General features: G+C 40.5%; 1 protein-coding gene across 8 annotated transcripts in view; it reads left to right on the top strand.

Moving 5' to 3' along the window:
* Nucleotides 1-22,683, top strand: part of ELMO1 (engulfment and cell motility 1) — a 320,189-nt gene that overhangs the window by 24,522 nt on the left and 272,984 nt on the right. The window contains exon 1 of one of the 8 annotated variants that reach the window (XM_082044347.1): nucleotides 21,930-22,052. The exons of the other annotated variants lie outside the window; for them this stretch is intronic. The gene's annotated coding sequence lies outside the window, so the exon portion shown is untranslated. Of the gene's footprint in view, nucleotides 1-21,929; nucleotides 22,053-22,683 lie in introns of those variants that run through there. 8 annotated transcript variants of the gene reach the window in all.

The following is a 22,683-nucleotide window of genomic DNA, read 5'->3' on the forward strand; positions in this document are numbered from 1 at the left end:
TTAATGTGCTTTTAGTAAAGTTTATCTGCATTTACTTTCATTATTTTCTTGTAGGCAAATTGGAGACATATTCAAATGAGCAGTAGCTGAGATCAGCCAGTTTAGTGTAATTTCATAGTTTTTATTTTTTGTGCCCTAACATTCTTAGATAGACCAGCTCTGTCTCTCTGTTTACTGATACCACCCAATGCAGTCTTCTGGTTTTCAGATCCCTCATTTGTGAATTGTCAGTAATGATTTTGATATCCTCAAAGGGACTAAGAACCTTCCATATGAGAAATGCTCAGTAACAGCTGTGTGCTGGTATTTGATTATCATCCAAATGGAAATCTGAAGTTTGTCTTTGGCTTTGTTCATCGGTGTAAAGGTGAGGATGGAGTAGGGGAAAATGAATGATCTAAGAAATTTTACCCTTGAGTATAGTTATTTTTCTGTAAAATTATGACAGGCACAAGGAAACTGTGGTTTTAATGTAACATAGAGTTCAGACAGCTACATCTGTTCTTGCTGCACCTGGCTTAGCATATTCGTGTATGATAAAATGTGCTCTGGTTTTTGCAGATTCTCACATGAGAGACATATATACACATTAATCAACAGATGGCAAATGTGGTGGTTTTTTCCCTTACAGAAGTAGAGACAAAATGTGAGAGAAACCTTGCTTTGACTGACCAGAACCTAATGTTGCAGAAGTTGATTTGCAAAATGGCAGCAGCAACTTTAGGCCTTTCAAAAGACACTTCTTTTTCTTTGTTGTTAGAGGCTTGATATAAAGCCAGTGACACGGGGCACTTGAGAATAGTAAATGTTGTTATGCACAAATAGGAATGAATGGCTTGAAAGTTTCATGACAAATTACTCATGTTGGCATTGCAGCGTGAGGGCTGTATAATGCTGCTGTATGAGGAGACAGACAGTGATTGTAAGTGCTCCCTCTGAATATGCAGCATGGTGATCTCTGGCATGTGTTTTTCGTGTATGTGGCAGCATCTAGCAATGGGCAGTTGTAACTTCTGATGATTTGAATTGCCAAGTGATGCCTTTACACTCAAATCCATAAGAAACCAACCTTTTCCTCTCCCACCCACAGCCCCATTGAGAAGGGAAGCATACTGAGTTGCAAAAAGTATGTCAAATATGCATTTAAATGGCTTGCTTCTCTGACGTTTCATTTGATATGTGCTACATGTGACTTTGAAGCATAATAGAGCATTGTCCTAAACTGATGGAGTTAGACAGTGTTTGATCTCTTCAACTGAACAAATGTATTGTTTTAATGCTAAGGAGAAGACTTTTTAAATAGGAGAACTGATTTTATGCATTTTTAAAGCGAAACCAGGATATAGCTGTGGTTTCTTTTTCCTTTTGGTTTTACAGCAGTATAACAACAGATAAGTAATATTCCCTCAGGCTGAGGTTAAATGCGTAAGAGACAGTAAGTTCTGTGATAATGTTAAGCCCCTAAAAAACAGTTAATTATGAAGTGTGGGTAAAAAGTTTTCTTTAAATCTCTTTTGTTTCATTTCAAAAAGTTATCAACAGCTTTGGAAAGTAAGATCTTTAAAATAGACATATTCCAATGACAGTAATGGTTTTAATTATTGACCTGCTGTTGTTCATGAAACATCTAGATGGTGTACTTGAAAGGAGGGAAGTAATAGTTTTACTTACTAAAATAATGTTCTTATGGATATAGCACAGGTGGGGGAGAAGGAAAAAATTCTAAAAAGCATACTTAGCACATTCTGATTTGTGCTAATAGCCTTTTTTGTCATCTTCTGGCAGCACTTTTCAGACACCAGGTTTTAAATTGTGAGGCACCAGCTGTTGGTACAGGTAAGTCAGTGGTAACTAGTTTGAATACAAGTAGATATAACGTGCTCTGTACTTAGGCAGCGTTTTTTGAAATATCGTGAAAACTGGCTCTGTGCAGATCTGCAGCTGATGTGAGCTGGAGGTTAGATCTACTGGATAGCTCTGATATAAGAATTGTACCCTAGGATTGTTTTTAAGATTAACCGGCCTTTTGCTTTCTGCTTTTCCGCCCCCTCTTTCTGAAATAACACTACATTTTGAGATAATAAATTGGCTAGTATCCCTTGTGTATGGTTCCTGGCTATACACAGTTAGGTAAGAGCATGAGCAAAATGTAAATTCTTAGGTAACTCGGCAGAAGATACTATTTCATCACAACTGCTATTTAATTTTTGCAAAAGAACCTCCCACGCTGAATGTTCTTTGAGTTATTTGGGGTTGATTTTTTTTCATGAATAAAATTCTTAGTCATCTTCAGAATCTATGCAATATCTTAAAGAAATAAAGACTTTGCACATTTAAGTAGTTAGTTGGTCTCCTTTGTATCTCTCTTGATTCTTACACTCCTTGTTGTGTATGTGAGAAGTTGCTCTTCTGATTGTAGCAGTGGCCTTGAATTTGGGAGTTAAGTTGTGAAATCCTTCCCTCATGGAAATTTATGGAGAAGAAATTTACTTTTGTTTCCTACTTTAAGCTCTGATGGTAACTTTCTACATGACCTTGGTCTGAAGATCTTATCAGCAGAGTTTACGTAAATAATCTGCACCTGGATCTACAGGGCAGGAATGCACTGTGGGCTGCCACATTGCAAAGTTGCCCACAGGTCAGTGGTACGTGTAGCAGATGTTGTATTCCTCCTTGTAAGTGACTCTTGAGGATGCACGAGGTCCTTCATCTTTGATCAAAACGCAGATAGGCCAGCGAACAAGAGGCATCTTTACCTCAGCTGTGGTCTGTGCCCTGAACTTCTGCTCCCCAGCTGCACAGCTCACGTTAGTTTATATCATGAACGGTCTTGGATCAGTAGTTTTGTGGAGGGAGGAGTACTGGGATGTTGTGCAAATTGGCCCTTTAATTGCTGCAGTGAACATAGTCCCGTGGACAATTCACAGAGCTTGTTGGTACCTGGATAATGACATGTATTTCCATGCCTAGTAGTATATCCTAATAATATGTAAACTGGAAAGTTCCAGAAGATCTTTATGAAGGCGTTTGAGGTCAGTAAAAGTTATCACTGAAAGAAAATCCTGTGCTTTTATTGCAAGTACCAACTCTTGATGCTATTCTAAAAGCCTGAGCTCATGAAGCTAAATGACTGCATTAAAAAAAGGTTTGTTCATGGGGGTAATAACTCTCATTAGTCTAATTGGTATAGCTGGAGAAAGTAAACAATCTTGAGTTGCAAATAACTGTTCCCTGTCATGCAGTACAAGCAGCAGACTTCAAAGTTAAATTCAAGTTAGAGAACACATGCTTTGAACTTGCTTAGGTCTGTATCAGTCTGGCAGAAAAGGATAGTTTGTGTCTGCAGAGTAAAGGACGTGATGGTAAAGCAAAACAAGGGAAGAAGGGTGTTGTCTATGGGAAGGAGTGAGTCAAGTAACATATGGTCTGTAAAACATGGAGACATTTTTATAATGTGCAATAAAACTATTGTCTCTGTATCTCATCTTTTTGTTATGTATTACAGGTGTGATCTGAGGCTTGTTTCCGAAAGGGTGGTGGTGGTGGTTTGTTTGTGGGGCTTTTCGATTGATTGATTGATTGATTGATTGATTGATTGATTGATTTTTAATCTCCTGTGGTAAGTGGTTGTTTATCTTAGGTTTTATTTGTTTTAATTGATTACCCATGTGAGTTTGCTCTGGTGCACAGTAATGTGCATTTAGAAATAGTTAATTTAGAATTGCTGCATAAAACTAATTAATGAAACAATATCTATATTTTTTTCCTTTTTTTGGAAGCAGGTTTAAATAGTACCAGCTGAGAAAGGTAGTTCTTGATTCGTGTTTAGGTACTGGGGGTAGCAAATTTGGGTTTAGTTTCCTTTAGAATACACCTGTCACAACAGAAAGGGAAGGGAAAGACAAAGTCTGAAAAGCACTCTCTATCTTGCTCAGTTGATGTCAAAAGGGCATCTAGGAAAACTTGCAACAACCATTTTGAAGATGGATGAAGAGTGTGAAACACTTTGCTCTTTCCAACTTTGCTTCTGCTACACTTAATACTTGGTTAAGCCTCAGGAAAACTCATGAAAGTCCAAGGAACTTGGAGGACGTACACTAATACTTGGTAAAGTTGTGTTCTTGTTATATACTGAATGTATGAATGTTGCTGTCTTCTGTTGCATGTGTACATTATTCTGCGTATTGGAAAGACACAAGCCCTCTCAGGGCTTTAGGTTTTGTTTTTTCTTTTTTTTTTTTTTTAAGCTTTTTTTAATCTGGACCACTTTAAAGTTAACTAGACTAGCAAATTTTTTTAATGGATAGAGGGAGGGAAGGAACAAAAAAACTAGCTTTATGTCTTTCCCAGGGAAGATGTTGGGTACTCCTGGTGTGAATGGCAAACTCTGGTTCTTTGATCCAGGCATTGCCCAGTGGCTTTGGTGTTGGGGAGGAAAAAGCAAACTGTTCTTTAACTCCTGCTTAGTCCTGCAGGCAAATCCAGGGGAAGAAGAAATGCTTTCATAAATTGAGTGGAGTGGTAGTATCTTAAGATCTCAAGAGAGATTTGAAGGTCAAGGTCCAGTTTAACATTGTGATGGAGAGCAGAGCATACCAGAGGACAGATTTCTGCTGCACTGTGATGCAATGGCCTCAGGTCAAGGGAGGGATGCTGTGTGCAAGGCTGGACATCTCTGCCTTTGGAACATCTACCTGGCCTTCAGACTGTTGTCTTCTAGGTCACTATGCCAGTTCAATTGCACGTTTGTTTTCCTGTGCTGGCCCCTACATGGAAGGCTATGTGCCGTATGTGTCTCTCTCCTATTGCAAGGTTTGTATTCTGAGGTCAGTCTTAAATCACTGAGCTTCTTGAGTGGTATAGCTGTGACACATGCATGGGATGTTTAATTACTTTATGAAATGCAGGGTTTTTTTTGGAAGGATTATGTTCTTTCTTAGACACTTGCCTTGTGTGCTAGTCTTATTGCTAAGGGAATATCAAAGTGTTTTTGTCCTGTGCTCCGTATGGACTATAAGTGAACTAGTATGAACTATACTTGCTTCTAAGAGGGGAGAATGGAGCTGAGTAAGCTTGGCGAATAAAAGTTCAAATAAAATCATGGTGGCTTTAATGTGAATTTCCTTTTTGATTAAAAACTTACTCATTTCAAGTCTAAAATCAGCTTAACTTTGAAGTGAGGTTTCTTTTTATGATGTAACTAGGAAGTGTTATTCCAGCTGATGAATGTTATTTTGCTATTAGGTGGAGTCGTAAAAGCCATTGACTTCTCAAGTGAAAGGAATAATACTTTTTTCTTGATATGAAAAGCCAGTTACCTACCGTGTTATCAGGAAAAGGCTTTAATGGCGGTAGCTCACCTAATGAGGGCATTATCAAACCTTCTATTCACAGATTTATGGGATGATATTTCTTGAACTGAAAAACTGAATTGTCTTTGAAACTGCCATTTAATCTTAAATTCCTTATAGTGGAATAGTTGGTGTGGTGGTGGGGTGTTTGTGTATGTTTGTTTGTTTTCTTTTCTTTTGTTTTTTTCTTCCAGGTCAATATGAAAACATTTTGGTAAGTTTTACTGTTGTTTTGACCATAGCAGAAATCTTTTTTCCAAGTCCCTGTAAAATGTTTCACTAATTGCATAGCTTAGCTACTAATGTGAAGTTACTGCTTCAGATTTATCAGTAACCTTTAAAAGTAAGCATATGAATAATTTCTGACAAAAGTCTCCATTCTTAAATGCTGAAGTTGCAGGGCTTCTCTTTAAATTATGAAGAGATTGGATAGGACTGGGACTGAATTTGTTTTGTTTTCATATTGTGGTATGTTACAGTTTTATTTTAATGGCATAGGCTGGAAGAGGCAAACTAATTGCTGTTGTGGTGTAGAGGCATGTCGGAGTTTGAAGAATTACGGAGTTTGTGTCAAACTGGAGTGATGAAATACAGATAACAGGCCACAGCTGTGGCCACAAATTAGGCCTCTCCAATTTGATGCTGAAAGTATTGCATTAGAATTGCTCTTGTAGGATTACCATGGGGTAAAGTCTGAATAAAACCAGATCTGAAATAGGGAAGCTAAAAGTGCATGCTGCTGTAAATGTTTGTTGGGGCTTCATTATTGTAAAATGAAGGTGACCACTTTCCTAGTGAGAGCAGTGCTCAGGAGCTTACTGTTCTTCAAGAACTTCCACTGGTTTTTGCATCTTAGTGTTTCATTAAAGTATTGGAGTTCTTGGTAGTTCCTTCCTCTTAGAACCAGCATGGTTTAAGGGAGGCTGAGAGATGTCCCTCCTGTGGTCCCACAGCACCTTTCCTAATGTGGGATCCATCAAGATTTGGGAACATGGGGTTTACCAGGAGATATTTCAGGAAGATGTGTAAGCTCAGTACTTCCAAAATAAAATCCAACTGAAGTACTTTGCAAAGACCTTCCTATATAGGAAGGATCCAGTGAGGAGGTAAGCATCACCTTATGAACTCCTATGGGAAACTTCAACATGTGGGTATTGCTCTTGCATTCTGTGGAGCTACCCTGGTACTGTGGGAACATTAATACTCCAGGTGTTTACAGGCACTGAGAATTGATAGTTTTATTAGCAGGAATGTTCAGAAAACCAAAACTACAGGCTTGTAGTCCTGTGTTCGGGTTGACTGGCCAACAGGCCAATACTAGGTGCACAATCGGTCCAAGAGCAAGAGTGTGAACTGGGGAGGACCAGCTGAGGCTGTCATAGGTGCCTCATGGTTGCCAGGGTTCTACAAAGTTGGGTGGAGCATTGCGTTCTTATAAAACCAAGGGACAGCTCTGGCCAAGAGGGGGCTGTGTGTCAACTTCACTTATCCCACAGACACCAACTTTGTAAAATACAGGGACTGGATTCGAGAAGACGCTGAGTAATAAAAGACTGCTAGGTCCCTCCCGCTTCCTCAGATGTTCTCATTCAGTGAGCGCAGCTCTATTCTGACCTGCAACATCCTGTTCATTGTTTTCATGCTAGGAGTTTCCTGAAAGCCCCATGGAAAATGTGACACACTTCGTGATGTAGGACGAACATCTTCTGGAATGGGACACAACCAAAAGGATAAAACCTCGTTCTGCGTTGACTTTAATCCAGATTTGTATTCCAGTGAAAGACTCTATGGTGGGGAAGGTGTCTGGAACATAAGATACCACAATGTAAAGCACATGGTCGTTCCTTGGATTTGAGGATTTATGTATGCACAACTCAGAACTGGTAAATGTCTGAGCTTTTCAAAGGACTATTCCTTTTTTCTTGCTGATACTTTAACTTTCAAATGCATTTGGCATTTTAGTGGAATGACAGATGACCAACTGATGTCTATGTACAGAAGCTTGAAAAGCAAAAACATGAATAAATCGAAGTGGGTTAAAGGTCTGGCACGATGTTTTATTTTAAAAAGGGATAAAGGTGAAATCTCACTGAGTGTACATTGTTCAGCACTTGTTCTCTGGGGCATATGAATCAGTCCCATCATTACTGATCTGTAAGCTTTTCCTTTTGTGGTTGTGGTATATTTTCATTAGAAAAAACAATGTAAGATAATATTTGGTGTGCTACTTTTGGTGCTTATATTCATGTGCAAAACTCATGTGTTTTTTTTTTAAAAAGCAAGCGTTTTCTGGCCATGTGAAGTTCTGACTTCACAGAGTTAAGTTTGCTTGCTTGATTTATATCTTGTCAGCAGGAAGGGGATTTTTGAGAAAAGGCATAGTAAGCCTGCAAGCTTGAGAAAGAGATATAATTTTCATCGTTATGCCTGTGTGTCTGGGACATGTTTTCCCAAAGGATTTGAAGTAGAATATGCTTTGGGGACTGTGTGCTGTGTGTGTGGGGAGGAAGACAGTAGGAAATGTGTGTTTCTCCTGGTCTTTTCTCGTTGCTGGTTGTTAGCATTTGGAATATTGTGCCCTGAAGAGGGTGAGGTCAGAACCTGGTGGAAGAGGGGGAGTCATAAATAAGAGAAGTAAAAACTTTGAGACCCATCCCTCATCCCCCTTGCTGCTGTACCTTCACATCCGCTCACTCTTTGGTGGCTTTTTATCGGAATTGTTGAAAGAGGAGGCTAAATGAAGAAACCAGCTTTCCTTTTGAACTTTTAACCTTCATGAAAGCTACAGTAATTGGCTTCTGCAGGGCTTAGATTGTTTGAATCTGACATTTAAAGAAAAAAAGCCAGGAAGAATGAAATACTGATGTGCACTTCTGAAATTCCCAAATTGCCAGTGAAGGCCTTTCTTCTATGTGCTTTAAAAGCCTCAAAAGTGCAGAGAGAGACTGGGGAGGGGTGAAGTGTCCCTGTTGCATCACAGCCAGGATGTGCTTTGGCTGAGATGAAAGTGCAGCAGTTGGTACAAAACCTCCACCTGGGGAAAAATAGTTGGCGTGTGTGTCAATGTAATAATCTCTTTGAGGGAGTGGAAGAAGGCTTGAAGAATGGGTCATAAAGCACTGTCAGAAAAGAAAAGGGGGTCTGCGTGGGGAAATGCCAAAGATGAGAGAGATTGATTGTACTGCCTAGGCTAAAGATGAGTATTATGCTTAGGTTTCATCTATGAATGAATGTTGTATTTAAAAATAAATAAATGAAGTGTTTCCCCACTTAGTCCTTGTTAACAAGAACACAGTAAAACTCCTGACAGTTGTTGTTCTTTCTAAGAGTTGATCATGTGAAACATTTATTTACTAAATAAATTTATTTACTAAAAGCAAGGGAAGCACATTAAAATCTAATACCTGCTTACTCTCATGGGTCTTAAAGCTGTAATCACAAAAGCAAATATAGTGTCTTAAATACAAATGACTTTTTGCCTCCAATGACTTTTAATGCACATGTAAATCAGTAATTAAAAAATCTAAAAGCAGATCCAGATCAAATCATGCTTTAGATGACATTTATTTGAAAACGCTTGAAAGCAACTTTCATGGGTATTGTTGCTAGCTTTGTCATCTATATAAAAATGTAATATATTTTTGCAGACTTGAAAATGGAAATTTAGAAGGACGCAGCCTGACAGCAGAGACCTGTAGCCCTTCCCTCTTACACACAAACTAATAGCTGTGCTGCACAGATCATTGCACGTGTAGCTGCTCAAAAGGAAAATGTGATCAACAAGGCTTTGTACTTATCAGCTGCTAGAAGAAACTGCCGACCTTTGGCATGGTTGAGTTTCTCTTAACAGAAAGCAGCAATAGATATTGTAGTTAACTTGGCTGGTGGCATGCAAAACTGCTTGGCTACCTTCTTTCTTTTAAGATATGATTCTTCTTTCTTAAATAAGGTTGGGTGATGAACCAGGAGAAATAGTGATGGATTTAAGAAAGGAACTGTTAAAAACAGGCAGCTCCTCAATTTACTGGGAATAATGTGGTTTGATTTTGTTAGAGGTGAAATGGTTCCATGCAAGATGCTTTGAGAAAATATATACGAATACCATGAGAAAATTTGGATCCCTTGTGGGATTTTTCATTTTGCTGTCGTGTTATGTGTTTTTCAAAGCAAAAGGCACGTTTTTTTGTCCGTCATGTGCTGGTCTCTTTTAACATCTGTATTTCCACTCCAGCAATTAAGTGACTAAAAGCAAAGGTGGGAGGGTAGGGTAGGCAGCAGCTGTGCATTAATTTCACTATGTAAAACTAGAGAGATTATTTGGGGCCAGAAAGCGGTAACTGTCACAGGACAGTGGTCTCTTCCTGTTGTGTGTGCTGAAAATAAGGCACTTGCCAGGAATGACTGAGCCAAGGAGCCAGATGACAAGTTATTTCTAAGTTGAGAACAGCTTAAACTTTCGGGGCTCTAAAACTAAAGCACACAGTGTTTTGCAAAGTCACTCATATTAAATGATGAAAGCCTGAGTAGAAGGAAGAATGTGGTAAAGAGGTGAGCGGTAGTTGCTCACTGGGCTGTTTCAGAGTATTTGCATTTTGATTGGCTCTGCAGACATTTGTGGGTGCCTCAGGGACTCTTAATGTAAGGAAAAACAGCTTTATATGTAAAGAAAAATGGCAATGAGGCTTCAGACTTGCTCCCTGCAGCATGTTCTGTGTGCTCTTTCAGTTTTGGCTTAAATGAATAAAATGGTGATGCTTTCATTTTGCCTGGGAAATTAGTTTCCCTTGCTGATTTCTTTTGAAGTATGTAATCCACCTAGAAATGTATTTGTAATTTTGTGCTGGTAATGACTCTTTTAATTTGGCAGAGTAAGAGAATTAGAAGACATTGGCCAATAAATACAACCACAAAATGGTTTACCTCTTTCTGTCCCATCTGAAAGTCCGTACCTGGGATGCTTGTGAGAAGCCCCGTCTGATGGATAATTGCAGCAATGGGCTCTGGAATGTTTCCAGCAGACTCTGAAGCTGCATCCTTCACTTCTACCTCTCTGTTTTGTAATGGCAGGTGTTGTATTCACACTAAGGATGGTAGTGAGAAATAGGTAAGCCAGTCTCTGCTTTCAGGAATTTGAGGGCTGGGAAGGGTGAAATGCTGGAAGAACTGGGTGAGTAGCCTGTCCAAGCACATGCATAAATTAAGGCGACTGCCCATTCTGGGTAATCTGTCAACCTGATTCAGATACAACCCCCTACAGCCTCTGAATGCCTCTCAACTTCTCTGAGGAAGTGTGGTGCCCCATTTTATAGTTGGCAGTTGGAGGCACAGAGGGCCAAAGGGCAAGTACGTGGCCACACACAAAGCCTTTGAATAAAAGAAAATTAAACACAAGTGTTCTTGGTTCCAAGTTTAACATCCTTGTCTTTGAAGCAGACTTTTGTTCATTTAAACAGCGTGATTACTATGTGTGGTAGGGAGTTCTCTTTAATCAGCGCTGTGGGGGAAGAATCTTGGTAGGTGTAAGGTCTGTCTGCAGGTGGGTTTTTTTCATTGTATTTTTCTCTGGTGTATCTTACACTGGCTGCTAATGATCACATTCTCTCAAGGACACCAAGGTCAAATAAGAATCTGGGGCTTTATGTCTCAAGAGGTTTGTTTTGCAAATTCAAGAATACATTTTTCTATCTTGTTCAAATGAGAGCATTAGACTTTGTCCTGGGCACTGATGCAACATATTTACCTATTGGCTCTGCTGCCTCAGAATTTCCTTCAAGAGGAACTTTTCAATGTCATCATTTTTTTTTTCCCAGTCCTAGTCAAAGTTGTCAGCATAGTGGGTGAGACCAGCAAGGTAAGAGACGTGGCTGAAATCCATCTAATTCCTTAGCACCCCAAGGAAACAGCTTGTGAAGGTATTGTGTCTAGCAGGAATCTGCTTCAGAGTTTGGAGAATCACACGTGTGTAAAGGAAACTCAAAAGAAATCTTCAAAAACATATTCTCCTTCATTTCTCCTGTACATCATCCTTCTAAGTTTTGCGTGCCCAGGCCAAGAAGCAGCAACTGGGAACTCCATTTTGTGGAGAACATGTCTTTTGTGAACCCTAATGCTGGAGTGATATTCCAAGCAAGGTAGGAGGAAGTGGCAACCAGCTCTGACAGAACAGTAGAATCCACTTTTGGGAGCAGGGGACTGTAGCTGAAATGGGCTACAAGTTCTGATCTTCAGGGACGTGGAGTCCACTTTTTACAGAGCAGGTTGTTTGACAGCTTTGGAGATGTGACATCTCTTTCCTGATCATGCTCCTTACTCCAAATTAAGACCTTCCAATGGGCTGTGGCCACAGTTCTGTGAATGATGCATGATGACTGCAAAAAGAGCAACCTGAAGCATCAGTGTGCTGTTGGATGGGGTGGGGGGAGAGAAAAGAAAATAAGAGTATTCTTTTAGCAGAGATGCACACTGTGGCTTTTTGGAAATGCTTACAATTCCAGTGTACAACTTGCGAATATTACTTAATATTGTGTAAAATGAGGGTGAGTAAAGCTCTGTGTTTACTGTTGTCACCGTGCCACCAAACCTGTAAAGCTATGTTTTAGTCTTCACAGCAGGGTAGAAGTGCTTTACTGAAGGGCAGAAATCTGTTTCAGAGAGATTAATAGCTAAATCGCACTTGCTGCTTGAACATCAGAGATCTACTGATGTTAAATTACTACTGAAAGCAGATGAAAAGTGCCACAGAGTTACTGTGTTGTGCTTTGTTTTAGTGTTGCTGTTTTCACACAAAGGGCTTTTCAGCCAGGTGTTAGCCCTCTAGGAAGTTCAAAATGGTCAACTTCAGTTGACAGCTTTATTTGGAAGCACTTCTAACTACGTCAAACTGAACTAGACAGTTAACTGAACAGTGATTTGCCACCCCTCACCCTCAAGTGAATGGGAACATTTAATTTGGGAACACTGAAGTCTGAAAACAAGAAGGATAAACAGTGGTTACTCTCACAGGGGATGTAGAGGGATGTTACTTTATATTTCTGCAGATATGAACTCTGGCAATCAGAGCACTAAACATGTACTTGGATTTTGTCCAAATACTTTAATCTTTTAATGTCTGTTACAATTATAAAGGAGCTCATTGAGTTAATGAAACATACTGTAATGAACTTAGTAATTGCATATTTTTACATTGTTCTCCTCTATGGAATTAAATCTCAACTGTGTGCCATTAACTTTGCACAGGTGCAATAAATCTTTTTTTTTTTTTTTTTTTGGCTTGGAGCATATTCCCATGATGGTTAAAGATAGGCAGGTTATATTCCTGTTTTCTTCTTTGTCCCTACCCATTCCTTATAGTGGCCTGATGCTTGGGTGAGTGAGTGGCAAATGTTTTCAAGGGGCTAATCTGGCTCAAGATGTATCTTTGTTTCTGTTTTTTGGGGTTAGCTTTTGAACAGTCCATCTCTGAACTGGCCTGCTGGACATGTACCAGTGCTGGCACTGAGGAGGAAGAGGCCAGGCCATGACTTTGGGGAAGCAGACACATCAGATCTGGTGTTTAACTGGACTTGGAATGGCAGAAGACTGAGGTTTTTGGAGTAGAAAGATTTCATTTTAGCAAAGAACATAAAGATAGTAGCTTAGGATGATGTATGTATTACAATATTTTTAACAAGAAACAGTTCTGATGATCAATATGTTTGCTACATAATAAGTTAGAGGTATGCATGTTGTTATGCAGCAAAGGCATAGTGTCCTTTTGCTTGCTGCTGCCACCATATTCCTGTTCTGTAGTTAGCATTTTTAAGTTCTTAGTAGGTAAAACACTTGGCAATAACTCCTGGGTGTAATCAAAAGGGTATTAAATGTTTGAGGCACTCTTATTTGTTTTTAGGATAATAGAGAAAAGCATTACGCAACAAGCACTGGTTCATTTTCAATAGGTGTTTTGATAGAAGTTGATTGAGTTGCAGCAGCAATCAGTGACAATTGATTTTTCTGGCTCTTGAGAAGGAAACTGCCATGAATTGTCTTGCAGAATAACGTGGCTGGCACAGTCCAATCCTCAGTGTGCAGCTAGTGCCGGTTGCGTTGTCTGGATGCGTGTATTGTGGGAAGGCTGAGCGCTTGGTTCATTGGTTAGCCAATTTGGAAACAGTGAGTGTTTTGCTCGTTCTTGGCATAACTGTGCATGTTCCCAGAGAGGCTGGAGCAGGAGCTTCAACCAGAGCGTGGAGATGGGGAAACACAGCTGTGCCGTCATCAGCTTTGGACAGTGAGTGTGGCTGTAGCCACGTGGGGAGCCTTAGAGAACCTTTGTAGTTATAGTTAGTTATGAGACAGGAGGTACTTGGAGAAGCAGATCATATATGCTACAAAGGTGACTTTTTAACTGATAGCTTTTTACCTGAGCAATGAAGTAAGCGTATTTACTAAATTACATAGTATTTTTCATGAGTCAGGTTTCTTTGTTAAAGTATTTCAATTTTTTTCTTATAGTAAAACAGGAGACAATCATAACACATCTCTTTAGCTGCAGTGGCTGAATTGCTGGCTCTCCACTTCTTGCACCCCGCCCCCACTTTTATTTTTTTAATAGCCCAACATAATAGCCTAAATCGGATTCAATGGGGTTGTAATGTTCACATGTGGGTTGTAATTTTGAATTTCGGAATGAACACATTGCCTGCCCTACCGCCCCTGCTAAAAGGGAGAGACAGTAAGCTTTTCAACTCTTGTCTGCTGCTTGAACAGCACGACTCTCTAGAGCTTATGACTCAAACCAGTAGAAGGATGGTGTTTGCATCACTCTTTCCCTGGGCCTTGTGGATTTTAATGTTAAATAGAGTGTGCAGTAGCGTTATGGGGTGACCACAAATTGTACCAAGTGCTTGAATGTGATGTATTATATTAGATTATAACACAAAAACATTTTACACTAGTTTTCCTGTCAGAAGTTTCATCTTTAAAATCTCAGTTGAAGTATGGAAAATTGGGATGTTTTTTGCATGGGCACTCTTTGATGACACCTGGGAGATTGCTGTTCCTAAATTGTAACCAACAGCTGGTTTTAGTGTACTCAGAGAATCTACTCGGGGCATAGAAGACAAGCTGCTACGAAAGCAGTTCTTTTTGCTCATTGTGTGCACAGCTGAGTACAGAAAAGGCCCAGTGTTTGAACACTGGTGGGCAGGGTATAGGTCTTGAGAGTGCTTAGTCATTGTATCAGTGTGGTCACAGAATCACGGAATGGTTGAGGTTGGAAGGCACAACTGGAAGTCATCTTGTCCAACCCCCTTGATCATGCAGGGTCATCTGCTACTCATGGCTTTGCAACACAGAGATGAGCAGGAGACAGCCCCCTCTTAAAATACCCAGATCTCTTGTTATTAAGTGTCACATTTAATGCAGTTTACCAAGCTTTACACAGGACACATCTCCCGTGGAAATGGGCTGGGTGAGCAGAGTGTTGGTATTGCTGTTTTCTGGTACTCAAGTTTCTTCTGAAAGGTTTCTAGCATCCCTCCAAAATACCCTCTGCATTTTGGTTGTATGAACCTGGGGCCTGCCCTGTTCTTGGGCTCTTCAGTATCTTTTTGCTTGTATTTTACCTTACAGTGATCTTATGGTTAACCTGGCTGGGTATTGAAAAGATCACTCAGGTATGTAAGCTCTTCCTGGCCTAGAATTACAAACAAAGGCCCCAAGGTATGTGACAGTATTGAAAAGGAGGATGCTATCTGGTTGGGATGTCTCTGGAACAGTGGTTCCAGGCCTGCGGGTACACAGACTGAGGAGTACTCAGCAAAGCAGGGTGGCATCAGTGTTAAGAACGGGCAGGTTTTTTTTTTTTGGAATGTTACTGCGTCCATGTCTGTTTCCTTAGCATCTCTCTATTCCTGTTTCCAAAGTGGTTTTAATAATGTCCATTAAAATGCCAGATTAGTCTCAACAACTGATATTGTTTGGAGGTACAATCACTTTAATGCAGAATAGCTCAAGTTATTCCACAAGTTTTAGCATAGACAAGGTTTCTGATATTAACATGGTATTTTTTTCCTGGGTGGCCATCGCTGTGTTTCCCATTTCAAGTTTGGTCGCTTTGCTGAATGTCCTTCAGAGAACAGGCACTGGAAGGTTTGTGAGTGCTAAGGGCAGATTGTTCTTTGTGAATATGAGAGTGTGAACTGGCAGAAATCTAGGAGTCCACAGGAGTGGATTCAGACACTGTATAGTGCTGAGAAGTCAGGAAAACATGGCCTGTTTTGGCTGTTACCAGTTTTGATGCACTGATTTAGGTAAGCATAAAAGAACACCTCTGTAGATGGAGCTGCTTTCTGCTGCAAAGATTACTGACAGGTGTGTTTTTTTCCTTCTCTTGGTTTTTGTAATCTTAAAGGAGCACTGTCGGTGCCTGAAGCAAAAGGCTGGTGTCTCCAAAACTTTTGTGTCCTCATTAGACCCATAAATGGTATCCAGTCTTTCTTTTACTGTTTCTTTTACTTCTTATGAGTATGATGAACATCAGGTTCTGCTTATGCACCGTGGAGTTTTACTGTATCTCTCTTTTTCACACTACTTTTCTTTGCAGAATAATTTCTTTTAAAAGTAATAATTTGTTTCAACCTTGGGCATCTTTGGTTATTTCCTTTAGCATTCACTCATCTCTGCTCTCTCTTCCTCCATTTGACTGCTAACATCCTGACTGTACCATTACTTCCTTTGTATGTGTCATAAGCACTGATGGGGTAAAAAATTCTCTCTTTTTTTTTTTTTTTTTTTTTTTTTTTATACTGCTGCTTTATCTTGCTTCTAGCAAGAAGTTAAGGGTTTCTCCTAACCCTGAGCTTATCTTCTTGTATCTGTTATCTCCTTTGGGATACAGCCAGTCATCATTGTCTTGATTCAGCCTCTGCTGAAGTGAAGCAATAAAGTGTTATCATCTTGACTCAAGATCCTCTTTTGTGTGTCCTGTCTAGTCTCCTGATTTATCCAAATGCCAGGAAAGTCCCAAGTACCATAGACAGATCCGTGCTAGTGCTAGAAAACTGACCTTTTGTTATTTTTTTTACTCTTAGTTGTATTCTATTAAAAAATGCTTTCCTGCATCACAGCACTTTTGATGAACTTTCTTTGCTTCTCTTCAGTATATTTTCAGCCAAACTCTAATAAACTTATTCTATTTCCAGTTACATTGGACTCCTTTGGAGAGTGCTTAGCTTAAGCATTAAAAAGCATCTTCCCCGACTGCCCCAAATAAATTGTGCATCCATTCTTCTGAGTTGTAATATTTAGTATTGCTTTATTTTAGTGGTTATTTCATGGTACGTTTCCTACGTTTCCTTCTTTTTTTTTTTTTTTTCTCCACTCAAACCTTCTTACTGCTGAAAACTTTCATTCCATCCTTACATCCCTTCAAATACATCAGCACTACTGCTGAAATTGAGGCTTCATCTTTTTCCCATTACTTCCCTCCTACCTCTCAGGTTATGTGAGATTATCTTGAGAGGTAGGAAAAGAAAATTGTATTCGGCTGAACTTTAAGGGATATTTTTTGCTGCATGCTTCAGTTTAGAAACATCTGGAGTACAGCCTTATGTCAAGAAACAACCCCAAATGGAGTGGCAGGGCTTGATAAACTGTGAAAAGTTTAAATGGATTCTAATGTTTTATTCAGAGTAGTGTTTGATTTTGTTTCTGTACTTGATATCTACCATGGTCTTTAAATTCCATATGCTAGGCAGGTACTCAGCACCTTTGATAAATCATGCTTTTTCTGTGATGCTGTGTTATTTTTGGTATGGTGGTGATTCTGTGGTGGTGTGGTTTTTTGTTAATTTATTTATTGGAATAGTCTTTTGAATACCTGAGTTTGGTACTTTCCTGATCTCTAGTTTGAAGAGCTCAGATAATAACATCTTTAGTAAACAGAACGCCTTTATCTGACTGGATGGTATATGAGTGTTAATTTAATTGCCACAAGGATTCAGATACCTTGAATAATCGAACCCAAGTTTCTAGTTCTCTCTCTTCTGAATTATAGATGTGTAACTAAAAGTTCCTTAGTAGAAGGAGTGCAATCTTCCAAGAAGCGGGGGAGTTCAAGTTAAATAAGTACCTGAATTTTTCTGGTATGCTTCAATATGTGCTTTAGAAGCAAGACCAGACAGCCTGCTCGCCTGTATTCTAAGTACATCCAGTCTGTTGTGTTTCTCTCCACCTTTTCAAGCACCCTTTAAAGCCTATTTTTCTCTCTGGTTTTGAAGAGTACTTTTTTGAAAGTGGGCCTGTCAATGGCAGTGAAACCTCAACCACATAAAATGCTTCCTAAGAAGAAGAACAACAAGACAACTGTGGGAAAGGTAAAATACATCATGGAATGAAATTTTGAAGAAAGGTTATGTGTATGCAAGAATGAGACGGGTGATAAACACTCCAATATTCACAATCTTTCCTGGGCAGCTTTGCCAGTGGCAAAAACCATCCTGCTCTGTGTATTTCAGTTCAGGGTTTCTAGATATTTCAGAGGGGAAATGTGGTATATTTAAACCCAAAGGGTCCAAAGCTAATCTTATTGTAATATTACATGATGCGTTCCTGGGCTAATGATGCATTCTTGATCAGCAGATTGTGGGGTCAGCATCACAGAAACATTCCTGTTGGGAAGCTGATGGACCATTCTGAGTGGTGGTAGGGTCAGGTCTTCCTGCAGTGTCTGTGGCTGCTGTAGAGCAGGGAGCAGCCCCCCTGCATTGTCTGCTTACTGAGATCACCCCCTCTTTCCCAGCACTTGCTAGGATGTTGCTCATAGCTCCCGTGGAGCTTTTCTCCCATTTGTGGCAGAGTGTCTGTGAATTTTATTGACATGGGTCTGCTGGGTCTTGACTGCTGTCGAGTTCAGGGTTGAATAGCACAGAGTGCATAACAAAAGGGAAGAAGGCAACATGAAAGCCTTTTTATGTACACAAAGTGTACATCCAGCCCCCTGGCTTCAGCATCTTGTTTTTATTTCTTGCAGAGATGGTAGAGGATGTTTACAGCTCCTTGGACTCGGCTGTTCAGTCATGCAGTTTTAACTCCAAAAATAACTCTCTTGGGGGATATTAATCCAGCGTTGGATTATCTTTCTAAGATCGTTAATCAGACTTGGTCCCTGAGGGACCTTCCAGCTGAACTTGCCACTTAGTTTCCGCTCGCTGGGGCGACGGGAGCGGAGCGGAGGAAGCTGATGAGGTTTGACAAGAAGCGATTACTTATGTAAGGTCCCGAGCAGAGGGACCCGTGTCCCTCTGCTCCCACTGCAGGTGCCTGGCGGCACCCGCCGCGTCCTGCCTGCGTTACTGCCCTCCCCTCCCTTTGCCTTCTTTCACCATCCAGAAATGCCATGGGAAAACCTGCCTGCAAGCAGGGGGTGTTCTGTGCCAGCTGCAGGTGATTCCTGTGTACACTGCTTTTTGTCCAGGGAGGAGAAACACGTGCTTTGTTTTATTAAATTCTCAAATGCACGTGATGCCCCTTCAGTCGCTTTTTCATCATTAACTTCCTTACTCAAGCAGTTTGTGAAATGACCTGGCCTGCTGTGTGAGTATTACCTTTCCTCCGTAAAAGAAGAAATGAGCTGTTGTAGGCTGCTGCTTTCATATATGACTAGAACTGCAAGTCATATAACTCCTATTAGCCTGCATTTTTTCTTCTTTTTGTGGAGTAAGAATAGAGTTTATTTCTTGAGAGGTATGCTCTGATAGCTCTAAGTTATTTAACATATTTTGAGATCCTTGTATGGAAAGTGCCAGGGAAATGGCAAAACAAGTTTAAAAAAAGAATTCTACAGAGAACTAATTTCATACATGAATAAAATCCTGTTTTCCATATGCAATACATAGGTAGAAGGGGAAAATTCAATATGTTTTATTGACATACATGCTCCCTCAGAGCCAGGCAGGTAAAATGAGAGCTTGTGCATTTGTGCTGGTGCATTTTTGCATTAAATTTAACATACTTTGATTTCCAATTTGAGTGTTTATTACTCTGACTTAGTAGACCACTGGAAGCACTGCATAACATGGTTGAAATGCAGGAATGTACTGTCTGTGGTAATAACAACAAGTTGCAGAATTTGCACTTTGACGGGCTCATCTGCTTTAGTTGTGAAAAACCCTATTGATGCAAGAAAGTGTAGACAAGCGGTAGAGATATTTTGGCCAGGGAGCAGGGTTTCACTGAAATTATAAAACAGCATGCTGCTGAGCATGGAAGTTGCTTAAACCTCCAGGTTACAGCTGCGTGTATTCGTTAGGGAGAATAATGGGATGTTGCCTTCCTTTTCATGAGACTCCTCCATCACTTCATACACTCGTGTCCTCACATGCATCCTGTTGTCTTGAGATTCTACCTTGAAAATAAATGTTGTAAAAATGAGTTGCAAAGTTGCTATTACATATCAGTGTTTCTCAGATCCCACTGGGAGAGAAAAAGGAATTGCACTTGAGAAAACTCCTTAACTAGACCTTTTAGCGACGTCCGTATACTTTTCACTGCTTGACTGTTGCTGTCATAACAAAAAGCAGTTCAGTTCTAGTTCTTCATTCACATCATGAAAATTGCTTACTAAATTGGAAGCATTTCACACCAGGAATTGTGCCTTCCTTATTTTACTGGGCAGTGTCTAACACACTGTGTACCACTGAAATAAATAGTAGGCAATTTGTAATTGTCAGCACTATAGGTTGCTGAATTTTCTGTGCAATCATAATTTTGTGATGACAGCTGTTTTGGCCTAAAACAAAGAATGCTTGTTTCTGGCATTGCCACATAGGTAGAATGAGACTAAATTATCTTTTGGATCCTGCACTGGATTCATAAGATTGTAAACCAGGAAAAAAAAGTTGCCACATTTGCCTAGGATGTCACCTGAGAAACAGAAATAAATTTGTAGTGATGATTTTATATATGCTTTTCAGCATTCAAACTACATCGATGTCTCTTGAGTTGGTCTTCTCCTGGTGGGAGAAGTGGAACTACATCCATTTGTATTAGTTAAAGATCTGTCACTTTGCTTTGTGTTTTATGACTGTATAAGCATACGTATATTAATAATTATAATTACGTAGGAGATCTGTGCTAGCCTGCATTAAGAACTAGTCACATTGAAATTATCTTCTGAATACTGTGGCAGAGTTCTCTTGCACCTTGCTTTGGAATGCAAATGCGTATTTTCCATAGCTGAATTTGATTAACTTACCATCAACTTCCCTTAACTCTTCTTGCTTAAACCATTTGCTTTCTTTCTTTCTGCATGACTCGTTTAAGGTGGACCACAACTCATTAAAGCAAAATGGGGGTTAATGCCCATATTTGTATGTGAGAATGGAGGTTTTATGCAAATTTATTGCCGTTTTGCTTTCGTTGTTGTGGGCAGTGATCACGTGATGTTTTTTTTTCTCCATTCTTTTCATTGTGAGCTTTGGAGTTAGCTAAACTCCTAGGAGTTACCTTCCGTTTGCCTCGCGGTGAAAGGTGACAGTGCTCCAAATTGCTTTCCTGTCTTCCCAGTTAAAAGGAAGTGGTTTTGCCTGTGCATCAGGTGGATTCTGTGGTTTTTATAGGTCTCCTTTCTCTTTCTATAGATATGTGCCCTACAGGTGATATTTTTTTTTCCATGAAAACCATAAAAGAAACAAGATGCAGGTTGAAACAAAACTGTTGGAAGCAAGGGCTTAGTCATCTGAAGCTCTCCTCAGTCAAGCCTGTCTGGCAGGAGCTGCTGCTGCTCTTTTTTGTGTTGTGGCCAGTGAACTCAGGCTCTGGCTGAGGTTTCCAGCATCCCTCCTGCCAGGGATGCAGTGCTGTGCCAGGGCGTGCCAGGAGAAGCCTGACAGTGTGGCACGGGGTCAGCCAGCTTCACTTAAGCACTACAGGAGGTTTCGTACCAAAATGTCACCAGGCTGAGACTGCCGAGGACTGTTCTGCTGACGAGGTGGGAAACACCGTCACTGAATGAACGTGGGAGCAAAAAGGTGACAAGGTCTCGGTTTTGAGTGTCGAGGTGGATTAACAGATCATTGCTGCCAATAAGTCTCGCTTCTCTTCCCCTGCCACGTTCCACCGCTGTTTGACTTGAACGTGGTAAAAAACAGATGACTGAAAATACTTGTTTTGCTGGTTAGTTGAGTCAGGGTAACACTCAGGGGAAAAGGAAATGGTGGGAGCGTGAGGTAGCAGGGGAGAAATGGTGGGAGTTTCACATCCGCTCAGGCTCTACACGGGAAAAGACACCCAAAAGTGAATGACTGGCTCTTCTTACAGACCAGCAAGCCAGTTGCATGGTTTAGTTGTGTTTATTCCTGGTCCCTGTAACATCTACCAAATGTAGACGATATCAGTGTGTTTCTTAATCATGCTGTTTAGTCTTTCAAGGCGCTTCCTGCAATCCAGTCTTATTTATAGATCATCCATTGTCTTATTTACTGCCTTGTGGTTTGCTTTATTGTGATGTGCGATCCTGTCGGCATCGGAACTGCCATTGTTGGAAATAAATTGCTGGAGTGTTAAAGTTAGCAAATTGCTCTCTTAGTCTGTGTCGAGAACCCTATGTAGAATGTAGCGGGGCTTGCAAACATGATGGGCTGAGCCTTTGCAGAGTAGACCAGAAGACACACAAGAAAAAAGGAAGAGCCGTATACATGAAGACTGGACAAACTCCCACTTGTAAGTTGTATGAGACGAAGGTACACAATATTTTGATAAAGGGATTTCATTATTTTGTTCAGGCTGATATGTGTTCATGCTTCTGTTGCAGTTGCAGGAGAAGGATGGTTAGACTGGCTTAAGCTGAAGCAGCAGCTAAGGTGGTCAGAGCCTTTTTTGCCCTGTATCTGTCTGTCGCTTTTGGATGTCTGGTATATACTGTCAGCTCGTCTCTTGCCTTAGCTCTTTCAAAGGGTGCACGTGCAACCATGTGTCCATGTTTTCACCACTTCCTTCTCTTTTCTGCTAAGAAGAAGTGGGACTGCACCTCGGCGGGTTTCTACAGCTTATCTTATTTTGTCATACATGGTGGCTTTCTGCTGGGTCTGGGCAGAGCACGGCGAAACACCGCGGTCGGCATGGACGGCTGGGCACAGTGAGCGGGAAGCTGGCAGCCCGCAGGAGGGTGTGTGGGTCGCTGTGCCTGAGAGTTGCAGAGCTTTACTACTTGAGTGGCAGTCCTGCTGCCACCCAGCTGGGAGAGGGGCGCGGAAGGCTTGTTGGCAAGCTTAGAAGCTTGAGAAATGTTTGTTGTTATTGAGAGGTTACAAACTTTGAGCCAAAAGAGACAGAATTAAATTCTGCAGAAGCT

This window comes from Streptopelia decaocto (genome assembly GCF_964273445.1).
Source record: "Streptopelia decaocto genome assembly, chromosome: 2".
In the NCBI taxonomy this organism is placed as follows: domain Eukaryota; kingdom Metazoa; phylum Chordata; class Aves; order Columbiformes; family Columbidae; genus Streptopelia; species Streptopelia decaocto.